This window comes from Excalfactoria chinensis, chromosome 2 (genome assembly GCF_039878825.1).
Source record: "Excalfactoria chinensis isolate bCotChi1 chromosome 2, bCotChi1.hap2, whole genome shotgun sequence".
NCBI lineage: Eukaryota > Metazoa > Chordata > Aves > Galliformes > Phasianidae > Excalfactoria > Excalfactoria chinensis.
The window spans coordinates 71,644,534-71,667,296 of NC_092826.1; the positions used below are offsets into that span (position 1 = coordinate 71,644,534).

General features: G+C 34.3%; 1 protein-coding gene across 1 annotated transcript in view; it reads right to left on the reverse strand.

Annotated features, from left to right (window-relative positions):
• Nucleotides 1–22,522, reverse strand: part of CDH18 (cadherin 18) — a 458,142-nt gene extending 435,620 nt beyond the window's left edge. Inside the window, exon 1 of the mRNA XM_072327840.1 lies at nucleotides 22,171–22,522. The gene's annotated coding sequence lies outside the window, so the exon portion shown is untranslated. The remainder of the gene's footprint in view (nucleotides 1–22,170) is intronic.
• Between the last annotated feature and the right edge of the window lie 241 nt (nucleotides 22,523–22,763).

Sequence of the window (22,763 nt, forward strand, 5' to 3'; positions counted from 1 at the left end):
TTCATTGATAACCACTTACTTCTAAGCATCTGGAAGCTTTGAGTGGTGTAAATAATAGCAGCATTTAATTTCATTTTATAGAGTTACAGCAGATTGAAAGTACTGTAAGAACCTTGGAAAACTACAGTATCAAATTTTTCTTTCATATGATGTGCTTCATCTTCCCTGCCATGCTTAATATGTGGGGTGTTGCAAATATGAAACCTTTCCTAATCATCACTGGAAACCTTGGCTCATCTGCTTTTTGTAGTCATAAATAATGAGCCAGTTTGCATGCTTAATACAGGAAGAAGACTTTGTACAAGCTGCATAGTTTAATTGAAGCATAAATCATGCAGCTGGTTATAACTTAGAACTATTATAATAATAAATGATTATATTTTCTCTACTTGCTTTGCACGCTTAATATGAAACAAAATTAATGCTCATCTGGTAGCCACTACATACCAGTGGTTGTAATCTGCTGCCAAGAAGCTATTAATCTAGCTGCTAGGTAGTTCAAAAAGTTGAAGAAACCATGCTTTTTAGAAATAATTATTAGTGAAAAGCCACAGAAAATTCCCCCTGCTCAGTGAATAAATTCAAGTCTGTGGTTAATTATAAACATAAAGGTATTCTGATCATTTCAGCAAAGGATTTGTGCACACAATTCAATTCTTCCTTCCATATTCTTAGGCCTTAATTGTGTTTTAATGACTCAGCAATTCACCAGGGCAAGAAGATCAGTTACTTGGGATAGACTTTGATTTTAATTTGTAATTTTGATCTAGCAACTACATGGAAAATATGATTCAGAATAGGCTATTTCTAACATGCATTCATGTTTTTACAATAATTCTGATAAATTTGATCTCACTTTGTACTCCAGGAATCACTGATGAAGTTTTCCTGGAGCCTAGGTGTAGTTTGAACCTTTAAATCGGTGTTCAGTCATTTTGCCTTTTCTTCTGAATACAGATATTATGTACAGAGGTGAATGTTCTGCATACATATATAATTGAACCAACTTATTTTCTATTGCAAGCAAATCAATCCATGTAGAAAGAAAACAAAAAAACAAACAAGCAAAAAAAAAAACCAAAAACCAAGATTTTTTGATAAGCCCTTTCTGCACTTCCTAATGGCAAAATAGGATAACATAATACTGTGATATACCTTATTGGTCTATGTTGGGCATTCTGGTAGCACTAGACTGTAGATGAAACCAAAGAAAGTAATGCAGATTGTTCCATACTTATTGCAGTGTAAAACTACATCACATGTTCATGAAGTTAAATCTAAAGACATGGTCAGATAAAATAAAATCAATAGTTAGATATTAACTCAAAGTTTGGAGCAGTTCTGTCGTGGGTTAGCCTAAAATCTACCTGCACCCATGACAGGGGGGGGCAGTTGGCCCGCAGGCCGCTGGCCCGGAAGGAAAAGAAAAACAGGGAAAAAGAAATAAATACAGCGGCAGCGATCTAAGGAGGCACACTTATTTACTAAATACTATATCGAAATACAGAATAGCACAATATAATACAATATAACTGGAATTAAGGCTAACGAATCAAGTAAAATAAGAGAGAGTGAGTCCCGAAACCGAGAGGCCTACTGTAACTCTAGGCGAAACGGCTGGAACGCTCCCACACGGCTCTCCCCCTGGCTGGCAGGATCCAAGAGAGCGAGTCCAGCACTGAAGTGAGATTATATAGTCCTGGTCATTTGACTGACCGTGGTGCTCCCTGGGACATGTAGTCTTCCTTCTGTGAGCAGCAGATTCGTCAAAATTATCTATGCTTAACATGATGTTATGATGTGGAATACTGATAGCAAAATTACAACATTGCAAAACCATGACAAGTTCAGAGTTAAAAATTAGTCACAGATCTGAACATTTCTTTTCCTGATTCTTTTTTAACAAAACCTGACCTAGCATTAAGAATCTCAGCAAGCTCAACCAGTGTAAACACTTGGCTCAATTATGAAATCTACATTAAAAACAAACAAACAAACAAAAGAAAACTGCAGAATTTTCAGAGCAGATCAGTACACAACAACTGAACACAAATTCGTCACATGTGCCAATATAAAGAAAACAAAGTATTCTATTTTGTTTCCCCTAAGCTTCAAATCCAAACATGTATGAAATGATAATACTGGAAAACTTATTTGTGAAGCTTTACACCATAAAAGTGTTAGACAGCAACGGGCTATGAACGCTTTCATGTGTTCAAAAGAACTTATGGCAGAACAATATTAAAGTTGCCCTTGTAGAAGTTTTAACACTGATTTTTTTTTTTTTTTTTTTTTTTAAGTAACTATGTTGACATGTCTTAAAGAAAGTTTTTTTTCCAGATGTTTTAAATTTTGATGTACTGACTTGTAGCATCTTGTCAGTCAGTTTATATATATATATATATATGTATATATATATATATTTGCAAAGTAATAGCAAAGAACTTAGACTGGGATAATCTGAGACTTGTAATAGAATTTCTTAAAGTTAATGACTGCATTCTGTGCAATTTTTCCTCTTGCAAGAGAGCAGAAGAATGGAAGAACAGTATGCTCATGGACTGGTCAACATGCTCACTGGAATTAAAAGAAGAATGTGAAATTCTACTGAAATAGTTTCACAAGAAAAAACCTAAATTTTAATGCTGCTACTATGAAGCATACACTGTGTTATTTTTGAGGAACTTCCGTGATGGTGATTTTCTTTAGATTCAAGCCAGGCTGAATTCCAAAGGTTAAGTAAGATCAATTCAAACTGGAGTTTCAAACCAGGAGTTATTAATTACATCACCTGACCAAATCAAATGTCATCTGTCTTAATCAGCTTCACAGTACTTTGCGTCATTTGTATTAAAATACTTCCTACCTAGTGCCAATATAAATAAACTGAAGGACAGTAGGTAGTCCCATCTACTTCCCAGCTTTTTTGAAGATATTTCAGAACTGAATTTTTCTCCTTCAGAGAGAACAGTCATCTGTTAAAAATGATGAAAAATGCTGAAAGATTATCAAGTATATGGAGTGTGGGAATTTTCAAAAATATGAACAGGTCACATGATAAATCCTTTTTCACCTTTTTTCCTTCATAAATTGTATTTAATTCAATTTTTCCTTTGCAATTGTGGAGGCAAGAAGTCTCATATTATGAATTCAAACTTTCTCTTTACTTTATCTGAACTTGTCCAAGTTGTATTTCTATTGAGGTGAAGAATATCTGAGTTACAAGTAGGATGAGGTTTACAAGTTTTGGTAAGAAACTAAGAAACAGGCAGATAACAATGTCAACATTTTCCAGAACACAGTTCTCTATAAAGAATTTTAAGTATTACACCTATATGTTTAAAGAAAATCCTCAAATAATTTTGTTACAGATAAAAAATTCTCTCCCTTCCAAGAACAGGTCATATAAGTAAATATTAATATCAGAGATCATACGAACTTTTCAATTTATCCTCACTCAGAGTTCATCCCTCATCAGCATTATATTCACAAGGAGACTGGCAGTATTTCTATTACCCAGTGTATTATCTGATCAACTTGTTTATATACTATAGATGATCAGACTTCTCTGAACTGACTACTAAGTCTATGAGCTCATTTAAGAAATCCCCTTAGAAAGTCACACAACATCATGACCTGAAAGTGTTTTAAAGAGAACCAAGAAAACTTCAACACAGTTTGTACAATAACATCATATTTAGAACAATGTGAAATATGCATATATAAACACACACACACACACATATATGTACACACACACATTATGACTCATGGCAAATTGTGTTGATTGTCTAATCACTTCACACTGTAAAATTGTGTCAAGTTTATGTTAGCAAATTACTTTTTAAAAAGGTCAACCTTGTACAGCAAATTAGATGATTAAGATATTTTCTCCATAACTGGTACTACTTCACCAAATTCACTCAGGTAGATTTATATTTACAGTCTCCCGAGTTAGGCAGTTTTATTGAGAGTCCCTGGAAAACACAAAGTTCTGAAATCAGACTGTTTCCTCTTGCAGTTAGAGCCTGAATGTCAACTTTTGGAGTCTCACTTTGAAGCACCATGTTTTATCTGCAGCACTGTGTTGAACTCAAATCCACAACTGGTTGGATACAGCGAGAAGGAATTTGGAAAATGACCATGGCCATCACACATTTGAAAGTTTAACTATACTCTAGATGTCATTTTGACAACGCCAACATCAAAAATGAGCTCTTAAAAAGTAAAATGTGGATAACAAAAACCAAATAGTTATATGTCATGTAAGACTGCAAAGAATGAACATTCTTCCTAGATGCCAAACTAATATACATAAGGGGAGGCAAAAGCACTGAAAAATATATTTGCAAAACCTAACAGGAGTTGTTCTCCCTCTCCTGGGCTGCTGTACTGCTAACTTCATCCACTCCACATTTGTTCTTACGTTGAATATTTGTTACTGTGAGTCTTAGAAAAATATGGTAGCGAATACTGACAGTGGATGGCAGGCCATCCAGGAAAGGAGAGAGGAGGAAAAAAAATGTTTGTATTATACTTCAGAGAGAAATTAATCAGTAATATAGGTCAATACAAAAAAAAAATAAATAAAATAAATTCATTTTGGTTCTTATGGAGGGTCTTGTATACAGTAACGTTAATTAACTAATCCTGTGAAGCTCTGACAGGACATTTGTCAATAATAGATTTCCACTAGAGAATTAAAATTGGATTCACTGTTACAGTACTCATTATAAAATGTTATATAGAATTCTGTGAGTATATTAAACAGAAGTCCAAATTATCATAGTAATTGAACAGTTGGGAATATACATTTGTGTGATTTGTTTAAAAAATTAAAATAAAAATAAGTCAATATGAAGAGCAGTATAATTTCAAATTGATTGTCTTCTTCAGTTTCAGAGAGATGACTGCCCGAAAGCAAACAAAACGCTATTATCTTCTGTCATCTAGGCTATGCCTGAAATAGTGCACTGTATTCCACAAGTTTGATAACATGGTTGAGAGTATACAAGAATATTCAGAGAACAATTCACTTTTTCAGGATACTGCCATATTGTAAATCCAAATCTTTGTGGATTAAATGCTGCAGTAGAGGTATTATGTAACTGTTGTTTGTTTCACAAGTTTTATCTGCAGATCTAAAATTTACCTCTAGTAAAATCTTTTTTTTTTTTTCCTTAATTTTATTATAAAAGCTTGCTTATACAAGAAAATATTAAAATTAGCTATGCATTTTCACCAGTAATGGTGAAATGGCTTGCATGCCATGCTTCTCAAAACCTTAAAAGCACAGGTGACCCACACTTGCTATTGCACTGCCAAAACGTACCACCTACCTGTTATGGTGCTCTGATCTGCAGTTTAGTATCCATAAATGTTCAGCAAACATCATTAATTACAATGGATATCATTCCTACCATGTAGAGGAAATCAAGGACACAGCTTTTCTTCATACGTACTTCCACATCAGACATCATTTTGTCAAAATGTCCCTCTACTGTCATTTGTCACACAGCAACAAAATGTAACAGAATATTGGCAGGAAGATTCAACATCTGCTGCTGTCCTGCTTACATCCACCTCTGACATTGTGGGCCAACAAAATGAAATAGGATTCATTACCTTTGGAGCAACTCGGGTAAATAACGGCTATTTGTATATCACCTAAGATCTCAGAATACAGCATGTGCTATAGTGTAAGCTCCTCTTACTGTCAGACAGTAACATATAGATGAGCTTCTTCTTCAGAATGTAGTAGAAAAATGTCTGAATCACCACAGCAATCCAGTTAGCAATAAGGACATCCTACATATCTGATGGAGCATAGAGTAAACGTGCAATTTATAAAGTGCCTGGAATTAAAAGTTATTATATTTTTGGTATACTAGTACTGCAGTCATTGCCTGTGTTTCAACATGGTTTTAAATCATTCAATTACAAAACTTCTTTGTGTATTCAGCTAAACAAAACAACATTAAAATTACTCACAAGTGATGAGAAAGCACCTCCAAAAGTAATCTGGGGTATTTAACTGTACAATTATTTCGTTTTACTATCACCCAGTTCTCCTATTTCATATGGAATTAAGATATTTAAATAAAGGTAGTTCAGCTCTAGAACATTACCATCTTAGATCATTCAAAAGAACAAACTACAAGTTACACATTCAGTATGAGAAGTGCACTAGTGAAAAGTAAAAAACCTGAAGCTTAACCTTCGGGTTTTTGTCAAGCTATATGGATGAAGGCATCTGTGCATAATGTAGCATCCTCTGCACAATAAGAATAGAAGAATCATTAGAGTATGAAGCCACAATCTACAGAGAGTTAATCACAATCATTAATCATTACACCACATTCTATTTTTTGTGTTGTTTCTGTTTCCAGAATTGGAGCGCTGACAAAAATAGACTTCATTTTGTTTACTGTATAAATTAAGTTCAAATCAGCATCACACCTTGTTGGTGAGCTGGAAAGAAAAGTCAATGAATATGCTTTGTCTGAAGACTGATTATCTCATAATTCTGAACATTTATTAATATAAAAGATCTTCTCAACTCAAGGTTGGTTGTTCATGGCAAAGAAACAAATACGGTTCTCATAAAGTAAGATTAATGATGAATATTGAGGTCATAACACTAAGATATCCCATTCAAAAAACAAACATTACCTTCCTACATGTTCTCACAATAAGAAGCAAAAGGCAAGTAAGAAGAAAAATGAAATACACCTGATTCTTGATAACAGGGATAATACATTGCTCTTGCTTTTCTATTTGAGGAATGACAAAAGAAACAAGCAGTATATTATCTGGAAAAAAATTACCATTTCTGAACTACGTCAATCACATTCCTGCAACGTATGCAAAACCAAGAACACAATTTAAATAAAAAAAAACAAAAACACATAGTTCTAAAGTTTAGAAACATTTTCTTCTCTATTAATAAATACTTGCAGAATGTAGTAACACTGCCATTTTTAAGGAGACATTTTCATTTAATTTAAAGCTTCAAAAGTTTTTGCTTTGGAAAAGGTTTTGTGGTGTGCTTTCTTATACCACTGCACAGTGATAAAGGACCAGTTAGAAATATTTCATATGACAGGACACTTTTGAATACTGCTTGACTAGTACATCTTTTGAAGTACGCTGGTGTTCCCAGGAAATTCATGAACAATGGCTCAGGCCTAAGTATCAGCAATGTTCTTGTTTAAGTGAAGAGTAGGCTATTTAAATCCCCTTTACCCACTTTCTTCTCCCCTCAGAGCATCACAAGCTTTTCACTCTGCATAATTTCATTTGCTCTAAGAGTGACTTCCACCATCTTCCTGAAATTACAGTGTAGCCTTCTACCATACCAATTTGCTAAGATTATTCTCTTAATAAGGAGAGCTCTTAAGATAGCAGACAAAGAAGGATTCAAAGTAATCTTCAAGGACAAAATTAAGCATTACTACTTCTTTTTATGACTAGCTAGAAAGAAAATCTCTGCTATTCAGATGCATAAAGGAGATACTGAAGTTTGCAACAGGAGATTTTCTGAATTATATCTTCAAATACTTATCACCGCTTATCATTTAATAACAAGAAGAAGAATAAGAAGAATAGAAAAGGTTTATCAGCATTTTAGCTCTAAACTTCTGGGAAACAGGTGTTATATGTGATCTTGATGAAGACATTGCAAGACTAAGAAGACTGCAGTCCTCTTTGTTATGTCTTTCAAAAGGAAATTTTAAAGCATAGAGAAGATGATACGAGGTACTTTTTGGAACTAGTTTTTATAAAATTTAAGCCATCATATGTTTCAAGAAGTATTCAGCCCAGTGAGTATCCAAAGTCATGCCTTAATTACAACAGTAAACATATTTAGTATTTTGCTACATTTAGGGGTCTGAAAAGAGACGACAATCATATAAACCTACTAGATAGGCTAATTTCTCCTTAAAAGCTTTGAGTAGAAGTTAAGTGACTTCTAACAGTTTCCTCAGTGTCCTTCATTACAGTTTTAAAAGATGAACAAAACGATAAAATGTCTCATCAACTCCAACTTTTACTGTTCCAGGTTTGTCTCTCTATCACCACCTTTAAACCTACCACAGATTTCAACAAACATTCACATCCAGCTTAACTGTAGAAAATAACCAATTTATTACTGGATGCTCATATAATCTAAAACAACAATCTCTGCCTTACAAGCACAAAATAATTTTACCTTGTATCCTTATGGTTGTTTATATTTTAAGATCTTCACATCTGAGAGAAATTAGGTTAAAATATGTATTTTTCCCATTAAATTTATTATGTCTATTAGCGATAAATGTCAAAAAAGTAATTATAAAAATTTTCTTCAGGTTGTCCATAAAAAAGCCTAATGTACTAATCACAGCCCAAACCTCTGATTAATCAGCTGAGGCAAGTATTAGGTCAGCTGTGGGAGCACAGGTGAGAGTAATTTAGCTGTGCTCCCAGAAGAGGTGGAGCTTGACTCCACCTCCTCTAGACCTCATTTAAGGGCTGACCACCACTAAGGCAGAATCTCTTGCAGTTTTCTCTCTGGTGGAAATTGCCTCAGTATTTTCTAGTGAGGGCATACATATTGGTGAGTTTTTCCCTATAAATAACCTTTTGAATATCTGTTATCATCTTTGTATCACTCCACCTTACAAATGAGTGAGTTATTACCTTTTATTGAAAGGTATGTGAGGTGAGAGGAAGATAGAGATCATGATTATTTAGAATGAAGCTCTGGCATGATGAAAGCAATAGGCTATACTGACCATGTTCCAGTGGTATTTATAAAATAACAGATGGTGCAGAGCTCTGTATTTTATCAGATTTTGGTAGTGAGGTAGTGACTTTGAAAATTATAATTTGAGTACGTGGCTATCATATTGTATTAAAAAAATATCTGACCTAGTTGGCTATTTCAGAAACCTACAAAGAATACCACAGCACAGTGAAATCCCTACTGTAATGAGTTAAACAACACCAAACAGTCACAATTTATTTATTTACGTATTCATGCATTAAAGGGTTCTTTGTTTGAAGTTAAACTGAAGAAGAGCCTTCAGATAGCACAAAGCTCTGAAGTAATAATTGTGATCTCATAAGAAATTATCTAAACTACACTCTTCTGTAAATATTCCTGATTCTATCTGGAGGAGTAATCCTAGAAAGTTATTCATCTTGAAGTGTACCTGAAGAGAGAAACAGCCTCAAACTGAATTCATCAACAGCAGTCTATGTGGATTGATCGTGCTTTTTATTATCACCAGTATCTCAAGAAATACAGTTTCTTTTCCACATTCCAATCTGCAGATCAGTTTCTAAATTCACTGAAAAACCTCTACAAATCGACTCCTCTCCTATGGTCTCATAAAGAATCTAGATAACTATTTTTTTCATGGATCATTTTCTACAGCCTTCCTGAGAATGTCAGTAATGAAGAAGAAATACTATAGAAGCTAATTGATGAAGTGTTGCATGCCTTAGTGGGTGACTTAATAAAGATGAAGAGCAAGGATAACAATAAAGTGTTCTAAAGTATGTTTAAATTGGCTTTAACAATTGTCCAGAAGCCTTCAAGAAAAGCTGAACTGATCTTCTATAAAACTTGTTTTTCACTGCTATAATATTCATCATAATCCAGATTTACACTGGAAACCATCCTCAGCTGATCTTTTCTATTTTTAGTCTAACACTTGATAAAGAAGAGTTCCGAAGTTGGTGAAGACTGGTAGTGAAAGTTTAGGTCTCACATAGGTTTTTCATTGTCATTGTAATAAGATCTTTTTTGTCTTTTTTTTTTTTTTTTTTTCTTTTTTTTTTTCTAGTTGTCATGTATGACAAAGCACTAGAGCTAACTTCATTTCACTCAGAAAAAATAGTAAACACGTTAAAAAAGAAACTCTTAATGTTAGCTCAGCAACTAAATTTGAGTTTTGGGCACTAAGGAGGGAAGAGAGAAGGTTTCTCTCACTCCCACTACTTTTTGAAATCTGAAGAAGTACTGGTACAAACAAAACAAAACAAAAACAAAAAAACAAAAAAACAAAAACAAAAACAAACACAATAGTGTGACTGTATTACATGTTAAACCTGTTTCTTGCCTTATTTATCCTTTTCATATTCCCTTTCAAGTAGTTACATCTAAGTCTGGCTTTCTTGATGATTGCATTTATTGAGACCCTCCTCTGGACCTGCTCCAACAGGTCCCAGTCTCTCCTGTACTGAGAACACCACATCTGGATGGAATACTCCAGGTGAGACCTCAGCAGTTCAGAACACTGGGGCAGAATCCCCCTCCATCAAACTGCTGACTACACTTCTTTTGATACAGCCAAGGATGTGGGTTTTTGTTTGCATGGTATATTTGGATATTCCCACTGAGTCGTGTGAGATGTTAGGTTAAGGTTTACATTTCTGTATATCAGTCTCATAACATACAAAATACCAACATATCAAACTTGGCTTTTTGTGGTGGAATTCACAGCCTGAACCAGTGATTGAGCACCTGATGGGAAGCCTGGGCCAACCCAAGGGAGCTCAGTTGCATGCAGTCCACTCCTTCCCAGACCTGATTTAAGGGTTGGCAGTGGTGGTGGGGGTGTCTTGCAGGAGATCTCTGCCTACTTGGGATCCTTTAAAGCAGTTTTTCCTTCGTTTCTGTGTCCATGGCTGTTGCATTTAGCCTTATTCTCATTTTCTGCAGCCTAGGATTGTGCCATTCCACTGGTACTGTTGTACCTTCCATCACATTATCAAATGCAGCATTACAGCTTGTCAAGAATGATGAAATTTTAATTAACTTGAATCTATCACATATTGGTGAATATATCTATCAGATTCACATGGTTTAAAAATAAATACTTGCTAATACTGCATTCAAATACAATATACCTGTTTGGGATTTTCCCCATTTTCCTACAACATCTAAGAGCTAGATAAGATGGCTTTTATTTTTTTCTATTAAACAAATATTCACCAACTGAAGAATAGTTCTAGCAGAGAAAAAGAAAGAAGTGAAGTTCATTACATATTCTGCCTAGGAAGTTGTTTGTTTTAAATTACTTTATTGACCCATGGCTCTGCTTAGCATATTGCGCTCTAGTGAACCATACAATCAACACATGCTAAATGCAGGTAAGGGGGTTATTCACAGTGAAGTATTTCTGCTGAACAAGAATTCTGTTTTTTTCACAGTGCACAGTTGTTTTTTTTTTACTTCTTTGGTGGATACATCTTATTTTTCCAAATCCTTGACCACTGGAGCACTGCAGTTAACAGAAGCTTGTTAATTGTGTTCACATGGACACTGGTTGTAGGTATCCATATATGTATACAAATTATACCTTTACACATGCATCATATCTATACCATTGCAGTTGGGCTTTGGTATATTAACTACAGGATTTGGCCTATATAACTCACAGGGGAAAAAGTTTATCTGAGCGTGATTGGATGCAATGTAGTTTCAGTTTGGGTCAATGAACAATATACACTGGTTTATTCTATATGTATATATATGTATTTTACTGTTTTGTTTTTTGAATGAATGTGCTTCAACAGTGCATAACAGTCATATTAAAAATATTTGTGTCATCATTGCAACTTCAAAAGAGTGGAAGTAGTTTTGTTCTTTGCTTCAGACTCCTATTTTCAGGGTAGAATTTGAATTCAGTAACACCAAAAACTGAATCAATTCTGTTAGAGTACTGTGAATACATATATAAATACTTAAAATTACTATTATGTAATTTTGGTTACTAGTACTATCATTCATTCTGGAGTAATTCATTCTTTAATTGCCAAAATCATCAATATTTGAAGATACTGTCAAGTAGGGAGAATAATACTTTTCAGTAATTTTTAATTTAAGTCACTAAATTAAATCTGCTTCTTACCGATCATGAAATATTTGCATCTGTATGGTTCCGATGTGCCAGGTTTAGTTTTTAAGTATTTTGATGGTGATATTAGGTTACTTTAATGTAGTAAGTTGTTTTAATCTGAACTAAATCTAGTGTCCGGGGAGCCATATCTGAAATGCATTTCACAGCTTGAAAATTCTAATCTGTTGTGTGGAACATTTTGACTAGTATTCTTGTACTTTCAGATTTTTATGAATTACGTAAACAAGAATAATGTTTACAGTCAGCTTCCAGAAATAAAATGACTCTATAAATATTGTCTTTGTAAGATAAGGATAAAGACATTAGAAGTATGTTAGTTTGAAGGTGCAGGCTAAGAAAAATCTCACTTGGTTTTTTAAGCTTTAACTTCTGTTGTAGAAACAGTGAAATTGATTGTGCTAGCAGTTCAACTTGCTTGTCCCATGACTTAAAAAAGAAGACTTTAATGATTTTAATACATTAAAGGCCAAATTTATTTTCAATTTGTGTGGAAATTTATTCAAATTAGCATTTGGTAGAAATTACAAAATTGGGTAAGTCACCTTGCTGTTTTAAAACTCATGTTTGTTTAGTTAGATCAGTGCCTCTAAAAACTGCATTGAACCAGGATGCTTGCATTTAGAGATTTTTTTTTTTTTTTTTTTTTTTTTTTTTTTTTTTTTTTTTTAAATTGTAATTCTTGTGCAGTTGCAATAGTCAGCTCTTGCGGTATTATCCTGATTCTCTCAAATGTTCATTTTTAGTAATTCTGCAGTTTCTTATGAAAAGTCACTACAATTCTGTACCACTCTCAGCAAAATATCTTGGATCCATGTCTCAAATGTACTCTAAAAGCATTATAAGAGAGCAAGGAAGAGCCCTCATAGCAGGGAGTAACATGAGCTGCCTGTTCATTGTAGAACAGAGAGCTAAGCATTATGCTTCTGGTAGGGCTGGGGCTATCAGCCAGGGTAGCAGAAATAACAGACTCTGAGGTTTTGCTCATATTCAGTAAAGAGCCCAGACTGTTAGTTAAATGCAATATGATATGGAAGTTTTAAAGTCAAACCATGTATTGGCATCTGCTCCAGTTATTGCTGGGCAGGCAGGTGGTGACAAGTCAGATTTGAGGTCAAACTAGGAAATCAGCTAGCAGGTCTCAGTCTGGGTAAGCAGGATATTTCAGTACTCATGAGCATGGCTATACATTAAGTGGAGATGGGCTCAGCACCTAGGGCTGTCATCAAATGGGCTCCTGAGTATATGAGTGAAGGTCAAAAGTGAATATGATAGAGGCCACCAAAGGCTAATTAGTGCACTCACAACCCTGATATGACTTTATGACTTTTATGACTTGAGAATCTTCTGTCTTTTGATTCTTTGGAGTTGAAGTTACTAATGCATGGAACTTGTTTCATGTTAGTTTGCATGTTGTAAGGGAAACTGTTGATCACAGCCCAAATGTCTGATTAACCATCTGAGGCAAGCGATGAGTGAGATGCGGGAGTGCAGGTGAAGGTAATTCAGCTATGCTCCCAGAAGGGGTGAAGCTTGACTCCACCTCTCCTAGATCCCAATTAAGGGCTGACCACCACTAAGGTAGCATCTCTTTCTGGAGATTGCTCTTTTGTGGTGTTTTTGTGGCAAGCCTGAACATTGGTGAGTGTCCATCTCAACTGAAAGCCTCAGCACTGGTGAGTCTTTTATTAGATACCCTCTGGCTATCCATTTACTCTGTAATTACAACTATACATATGTACAGCCACAATAATCAAATTGATAGGAAAAAGAATAGATGTTTTGCATTTTTAGGGAATGGTTAAAGCATTAGCTATAGTGAAGGCACTCTATCAGTTTAGAGCACATCTTATAATACCGAAGTTCAAGATCTATGAAAAGATGACACAATTGAATAAATTTATACTTAACAGTAAACTCTATTGCAAAAGGCACAAGAATCAAGAGAATTAATAGAGCACATTAAATATTTATATATAATATCTATAACTTTAGTATCTCAAGCTTCATTTTCCAAAGAAACTTTAAAGACAAAAAACAAACAAACAAAAAAACACACAAGAACATTTTAGTTAAAATTTAGCTTAAAAAAAAAAAAAAAAAAATGAAGGGGAGGAAAAAGAGTTCCATGTGTCTACAGTTTTTTGGATAGACAGACAGTATTTTTTATTTTTTTTAATAAAGCAAACTTTTTGTGCTATATGAAGGAGAACACAGTAGAAAAGAGAGAAAGGAGGAAAAAAGAAACTAAGTACATTAGAAAAATAGTAGCATTTTAGTCCTGTACACAGGTGAGTTATGAAGAAATTTTTATTTTGAAGTAATTGTCTTATTCAGAGAGTGCTTAAACTGATTTTGAATTACCATTCAATAAAAAGCCAGATACTTTTTGTTTGTTTGTAGCATTTTGTAAGATTAATGGCTGGTTTCTTGATATTTAAGTGAAGCCATATTATTCAACAGGAATGAAGAACAGTGACTGATACATCAGATATAGATTCAGCACACATGCTGCAATAACTGATGCTCCCTGTGTTAGGTAATATATGGTAAAATCATTATTTCTTTAATGCTATTTTTTTTTTTCTCTTCAATTCTCCTTGTAGATATGTGCATATATTTGTGTATTTACACAAATTTTACAGCGTTCTCCTCTAGATATTATTGTAGGTCTAAGATTTCTTCAGATGTGTTATGAAAGTCAAGGTAACAAACAGCCAGAAAACAGGAGACATGGCAGTGATATGCCTTGGATTTGTGTAGCCAGTAAGATGAGACTTTAATTTACTGTCTGAAACACATTCAGTGGCGGTTCCTGAGAATGTAAATACATGCCAATTTCAAAGAAAATATCAGGAGGTAAGCCAGAATAAAGATTTTCATTTTGTCATTTATTACCTACTGACTGTCTGTACGCATCCTCTTATGCCACAGAAATAGAAAGTAAGGAAAGATATTTCCCCTCAGTGAAAGGTAGTTAAACTGTTCTGAGTGAGGAAAGTTTGTGGGTGTGTTAATCCTGACATCCTGTAATCCCTGACATTAGCTTTTTGGGCATACCAGTCTGTACCAACCACACAAACTGACAGCAGTTCCTCTAGCGGGGCCCCTCTGAAGTTCTGCCAAATACTCTTGGATATAAAAATGGGAGGATGTTTTTTTGAAGGTGTTCATAGTTTTTGCATGTATTTATACTATTATGAACGAAACAAATGGGTAGAAATGTAAATGCCATAGAGTTATATAGCTATTAGACTAAGGACTTAGAATGTTTTTTGTTGTTGTTGTTTCATATTGATATTTAATATAACTAGAACTTACATGATTAATTTCTTTCTGCCAGGTGGCACATGATCTAATCTAAATACTTAAATTATAAAGAAGTTTGGCTTGTTCCAGGCATGCTGCACTTGGGCAGGGCACTTACAATAATGAAAGCCCGGCAAAGCCAGCACAGAAGTTTCTAGAGGCCCTCTAACCAGTACCATTCTTAAATTCTTTTTGACGCCTAGCATATTTCCTGGAAAAAATAAGGCTGCATAGCTGAATGAGACCAAATGTGTAACACTTTAAAACCTGTTAAGTTACAAAATATTACAAGCAGAGATTAGGAATGATTTTGTTTTTGAAGACTGTTCTTAAGATAAGCATCTTTTTCCCTCTATTTAGTTGTGGAAAACAGAAAACAGGAAAGAAAAGGTGAACTAGATCTGGAGGATAGTTTCAATTTATGCTGGAGAAAAACAAGCATACAAACAATGAACTGAAAATAAATAAGAAAAACAGGTGGTCTTTTTGTTTGTTTGTTTGTATGTTTTTTGGGTTTTTTTTTGTTTTGTTTTTTGTTTGTTTGTTTTCTTTTCTTTTTTAGAACAAGACAGAACATTGGTCTAGGTATATTTCCCTAATGGTATGAGAATAACGTGGTAAGTTATTTTTAACCCTTATACCATTTTATGCCATCTTCCTTTTCCCACATATCTTCAATTTAGGCAGCTCAGATAACTGGTAAGCAGCTGTCCAAGTTGTCTTTGTGACATTCAAAGAACACACAGATTCATGTTTGAAAAGAAACATGCCCCTCCCCTGTGTATTCTTCCTGACCACCAAATTAAAATCTGCAAAACAAATCCTGCTTGAAGAGGTGTACAGCAGTGCAATGCAGGATTGTTGTTTTTTAATGGACACTGTAGAACATTCAGGCTTTACTGCAGATTTGTTAGTGATGAGCAGCTTCATAACAACTGCAATGGTGGTCACTGATACTTGTTTCACCAGCAGGAGATAATAAAGAGTACACAGTAATAGCATCGCTGAAATTTTACTAATTAAATTCTATACTTCACTACAAGATGGTGTTTGAAAATCATCAAGGAAGTGCTTGATGTACAACAGTGATTAGTATTAATGGGCAAACATCCAAGACTGGATGTCTTTCAAAACAGAAGCTTACCTGAAAACTGCTTCAGATTTGCAGTGTTTCAAAATAACACAGGGATCTTTTAAAAGAGACAGTTTCCCTACAAAGTGTTTTCTTTTGATCACAGGCAAGATAGTAACTTCAAATGCTGGTTTCTCACATAGTATTGGAAGGTACTCTCTGTTACAAGTGAAAATGCGTTCATGCACTCACACAGGAAAACATGTTCATAATACTCAGACTCTAGGTAATGCATTAGATACAGGATTTTTCTTTAGATTGTGTACAAGCTAACAAGTTTGCTCTTATCTCCAGAAAGGAGGTAATTACAATACTGTTTTCAGAAATGTCCCTACTGCTGTGTTACAAAGAATCTAAAAACTACCGATGAAATAAAAAAAATTATGGAAAAACAAAGCACTGCAGTATATTTTCAGTTATTTTTAGAAATATAATTCGATGTACCCCTATTAAAAATGCATTTAATTGTAGTATAGATCTGTGATAATAAATGACTTTCTCATTTCTGACATAATTTTCATGTACTTTTCTCTTTGAGAGAAAATAGGAGTTGATAAACTATGTTGTTTTCTATGTTAGTTTTTCTAGTAAGGCAACTAAAAGCAAGTCTTGCTGTTTGTGAAATGGTTTTGGTGTTGTTTTTTGTTTGTTTGTTTTGTTTTGTTTGTTTGTTTTTTAGTCTCCATTGTCATTATTTGTTGTTAAAATATTTTGATAATATATTCAAATAATTGGGAAATGGCTTGGGTTGCACAGGATCTTAAAGATCATCTAGTTTCAACCTTCCTCATCCAACCTTGCCTTGAACATCCCCAGGGATGGGGCACCCAAACTTCATGGGTGGTCTGTGCCAGTGCCTCACTTCACTGTGTAAAGATTTTTCTCCTAACATCTAACCTAGATCTCACCTAAATAAACATAAACCCACTTTCCTTTGTGCTACCACTATCAGACTGTAAAATTCAGTTTCCCTCTTGGTTATAAGGTCCCCTCAAGTACCTGCTAACATCTTAATGTATAAATTATTCCTCATGTATATTTTAGGAAAGTGTGAAATAGAAAAAAAATTAAAAAAAAAAAAAGAAGTTTTGTGTTTTTTGTTTTTGTTTTTTTTTTTTTTGAAAAAAAAAAAAAGAATACATGCCTGAAGAATAGTTTTCTTTTTTAAAAATCAGACTTCAGACATTCATAAGAAATAAATGATTTATTCATGCTTAACAGAGCATCTCATACTCTGCAGGTTTAATTAGATGAAATTTGAGTGATTTCTGTTTACCATAATAATACTTTACATTTATACAACAATTGTCATTCAAAAGTATTTCAGAGTGGCTTGCATATTGTGTGTGTATATAAAGGATAAATTAACCAACCAGCAAATTAGACACCTCTGGATTGAAACCCCACAGCAACTCTAAGGCAATAATCTTTAAAAAAAAAAAAAAAAAAAAAAAAAAAAAGTGAAATTTCATTCACTTCAAGGGAGCAGAGCATACAATCAAATTACACTGCTTTACAGAGTAGATAACAGGCCTGTAGCTGGGGCACCTGACTCCTACTAAGAAGCTATACTCTGCTACAGGCTTCCACTCATTTTCATGCAATTCATTGTATCTGATTTGGGTCTTAAATAATGTGAAGATAAATAGTACCAGCTCAGCTTTGGTGTCTATTTGTGTACATATTGTTAATTGCTTTAAGCCAAGCTAGTCACAGTTAATTACAGTCCCCTTCTACTGATGTAGAAGTGTTTTTCCCATGATTGTAAGCTAACCCTTGTGGTACTGTGTTTGCCATGTGCTAGCAAGTTGGCTACTAGAGATCACCTGCCCTGAATGAGAGCTGTCAGTGACATATCTCAGAATAGTATTTAATTTAATCTAACTTTTTGTTTCACTGCATGAACTATGAATGAGAACTGTTTTCTTCAGATCCTTATTGGAATTTCTAGATGCTGTTTAACAGAATAAGGTTCCTACATTATGTTTAACAGACTTCTTGGTTTAAGTGTACATATAAGCTGAGGGACAACAAAGATCTAGAGTAGATGCAATAAAAAAACTTCACATTTGTTTTGGTGTTTAGGTTTGTTGTGTATTTTTTATTATCGTTGTTTGTAAGTGTGAATGGAGTCATTGCAAGAAGTTGGCCAGGCTGAAGAATGATCCAAGAACACAGGATTTTCTCCAACAAGGCTAATAGGAATAAAATATATCCTCAGAACTACCAGAACAAGTGGACAGCTGTTTAACACGTGCTCTGATACCTGCCTTTCTCCTAGCCTCCCCTCATATGGGATGAAATCAGACATATTGTTTGCAGTTTTCTGGAAGAGCTGGATTGAGATAAGGCAGTGCTTCCAGCCCACTCAGTATATTACAACAGGTGTATTCCATCTGTGTTTGACTATTCATTAATTGCTTCTGTTACCCACAACAGTACAAAAGACTAATTGTAACTACTTCCTGGTATACTGCTTTGCTCTCTTGAAATAGAATTGTAGTATAATTAAATTAAAAGCATTTCTAAGTGTAAAATGGACAGAACAAAGAATACAAGAACTTGGTTGACAACAACTTCAGTACAGCTGCTCAATTGCACACATGCTTGCAGAATCATTCTTAACTTGATGCAACTAAGTCATTCCAGACCCCTAGTCATACATTCTGTTCTTCTGAACGCAAGTTATGTAGGTGACAAGCACATCTATTCTCAATATTTATGGTTCTTATTGGTACAATATAATAGTACTCAGCTGGGTAATATTTTCAAATATTACTGCAGTATTTGTTGTTGCTTAAATAAGTGTATGTAAGCTTTTTGGACAGCAGCAGTAGTGCTTCATATTCAGTCTGATCAGACTGTTAGCTATTGACTTATTAACTGCAGAGATTGCTTCAAATTAAGGAGTTCACACTAAACATATTCCTTGCTTCTGTTATCTGGGTACAAGATGACTTCAAAACATAATCATTTAATTGGCAGTGGAAGAATTATCCTCATTTAATTACCTACATACTTAAAAAAAATAATAATCAATAAAAATTTCTAGTTGCTCAGTAACATTAAAGTGATCTACACCCAGAATAAATCAGTTCAAACAGGACTTACTTCAGTAATAAGACTAGTAAACAGCTGTAACTGCTTAATGCAGCTTTCTGTGCAATACCATAGGTGGAAAGAGCCCCCTAATGGCTTCAGGTTTCCTAGAAGAGTAAGATGAAATTTCACTTTCAGCAAGTTTAAGCTGGAAAGCAAAACAAAATGAGTTTCAAAAATGCTAAATTAGTTTTCTTGATAAACAGTGATACACCTGAATCAGTTTAAAGTGTTGCAAAAGGACTGGTTTAACAACATTGTAGACTCAAAAGCAAATGCACAATTTGTAGTATATAAACTCAATCTTTTTGGTTTGGGGTTTTTCAGTTATTTTTGCCTGATACTGACAATTGACTAAAGGAGATACTTTGCAGATCTTCAGTACGACAATCAATAATGCATTTCATAGACATAAGCTTAGAAAATTAAAAGTCCAAACAAATGGTTAATAAAAAAAGTAATACTCCTTTTGTAAAAATAAATACCTCTTCTTAGGAATGTCTTAATTTCCTTTTGAAGTGTAACCTGAATGCAAAGAAAATACTAATCTGGAGAAAACTGTATCACTGCCTTATGTTAATTCTGTGATTTTAATTACAGAGTACTATCTTAATGTATAGTTAAAGAGCATAAGTGTAGTAAACAAGGCTTTTTAGAGGAAAAAAACATGGTAAATATGGACTGTTGGAAAGTTTTGAATGTTTGTAAAGGATTCTTTCTGCAACTTAAACTGCAGCTGAAAAATTCCCAAGCAAGTTTCATGAGAAACCAAACTGAATTAGGTATCCAGTTTTGTCCTTACAAAATTTTGTCTATACTTGATAGACCTACTTCTGATATAGGAGTTTCCATCTTCTAACTGAATTTTTTAGTCTGTTAATTAAAACTGAATGGGTGTTTATTGCCATTATTTATGGTGAGATTTTGACTCTCACATTCTACATATGCAGTTATCTCTTCTTGACAGTATTTTCACAGTATTCATAACACTGTTAATTGAGAAAATTAACTCTGGACAGAATCTAATGTGACAAAACATGTCCCCAAAAGACTTTCTTACTACTTGGAAATATTGAAATTGCTGCCCTGAATCAATTGTATGGATAAAAAACCAACATATTTTCTCCACAGATAAATTATATTAATAATAATAATAAAATCAATAAAATAGCTTAGATTTCTTATTTTAATTAAAACTTCACTTTCTGTTCATCAGTATAGTTTTTATTTTACTAATCTTTATTTGCTATAGATGCTTAAAAGAGAGCTTCAACCTTACATACTTTACTCTTGAGATCATCTAGGCACACCTCTCCTTCAAGTTATTGTTAGTTCTAAAATTCTATGCATGGCCAGTGCCCCAGCATCTCTAAAGTCTTTTATTAGTTATAAATAAACATTTCCATAACTAAAAATTTATCTTCCCAACTGAGATTTTGTGACATCAAGATTTGAACATGGTGCTAACTAGAAATTTATAGAAATACGTGGGTCACGCAAGTGATTTTTTTTTTATTTTTTTTTTTTATTTTTTTTATATATTTGCCATTGGATAAAACAGATTGCCATTAGCTTCTAGTCTAGAAGTAATAAGCAAATTTCTTTTCTGGATAATCCAATGGAAGTTGCACTTTGATGCATGACAATCTGCTTAAACTCTTAGGTTAAGTACACTGATGACTTCACTCAGAAGGAACAATTACAGTAGCTGGTGTACCAAAAATTTCTGTTTGGATCAAGGAACAGAGGGTGCAGGCTGATGTGTAAGGTGGTACAAACTAACACCAGCTAGAAGAAATGTATTCTTAGCAAAGTCACTGTGTTAGATTCTTAGATGTACACTCCCATAGACTCTAAACTCCCAAGTCAACCAGCTTCCTGACTTGTATAACAGAAACCAGTTAATTTTTCTTTTAACCCATCACCTTCCATAGGAAAAGCAAAACCACATACATCACAGCTGAAGGACATGGTGTGCGGAAAGTTTACATAGAGCATAGGCAGTTTAGAGACAGTGGTATCAATGTCACATCAAAACAAGCAATCAGCTTGTGGGATGTCTGCTTCAAACACACAGCACTGCATCACTGAACATCATAGAGTACATATTTCAGGTCATAAGCCTTGATCTTTGCTTTGCAGGCAGAATGTTAGCAATAGCTACAGTATCTATAAAAAGATGGCAGTCTAACTCTGTATTATTTAAGGCAGATCATGTTTGTGCAGCAGAGGTAAGCTTGCAGTCAAATGACATACTGCTTCAAACTACTGACAAGCACTGAGAAATCCTTTAGCTGAATATTCTCTCTGCCTGTCTTAACATGAACAGTAAGGAATTAATAACATGAGAGAGCTTGTGTGCTGTCACAACTCCAGGCTGCTTAGCATGTGTGGGACAGGTTAGATTAAAACATCACAAGTAGTTAGAAATTGTCTTTTCTGGCTGCTTTATTCCCATTTACCCTGAAGGGTTAAGTATAATAATGCAATGCACAAACCATGTCTTGTTCTTAATCTGCTTTAGGAGTGTATAATATTAGATGAATTTCATCCGTGAATGAAAAAAAAAAATTAAGTGCAGTGAGCACATTTTATACACAAATTCCAAAGCTTGTATTTAGCATGCAAAATACAAAAAAATAAATAAATAAATAAATAAATTCTTTTTTTAGCTGCTCAGGAAAAAAACAAAAAAAAAAAAAGGATGGATGATTTCCTTACCTGGAAGATGAAACTCTGTATTATCAGCACTGTGTGAACTAAGGGGATAGAATGAATTTTTTTCTTCCGTAATAAGCTGCTTCTTCTGAGATGCAGAGCAATAAGGAATGCAATTATAAGTAAAATTAACTATTCCAAGGTCCAGTCTGTTATCAGTTGTACTGGTTAAGAGCTGGTATCCTCTTGCAAATGCTAGAAGGTAGCTCAGTGTGTTGTCTACTTCAAGAGCAAGATACCAGTGTTGTCAGGCACCAGCAGTCACATACTGATGCTACAATATGTACAGTCTCCCTTGCTTGTGCTCTCTCTCACCCTGACGTTCTCTCAGCTCTGAGTCTGAGCTCCTTCTGCTGCTGTATAATCAATCTAGCCTGTCTGAATCTAATAGGCCTCTATTTAACCAGCCAATCAATAGCACAGATTCCACTGCTGCTCCCCAGGGTCTTTTCCAAGAGCAGAGCAAACAGTAGGAGTTTGGGCAGGACTTTAAGAAAGTATTTATCATTATTTTATTTCTCTTTAAGAAAATACTATTGAACAGGGAAGCAGAAAACAGATGCTCTGCTGGAATTCAGAATAAAGGGGGGCTAGAA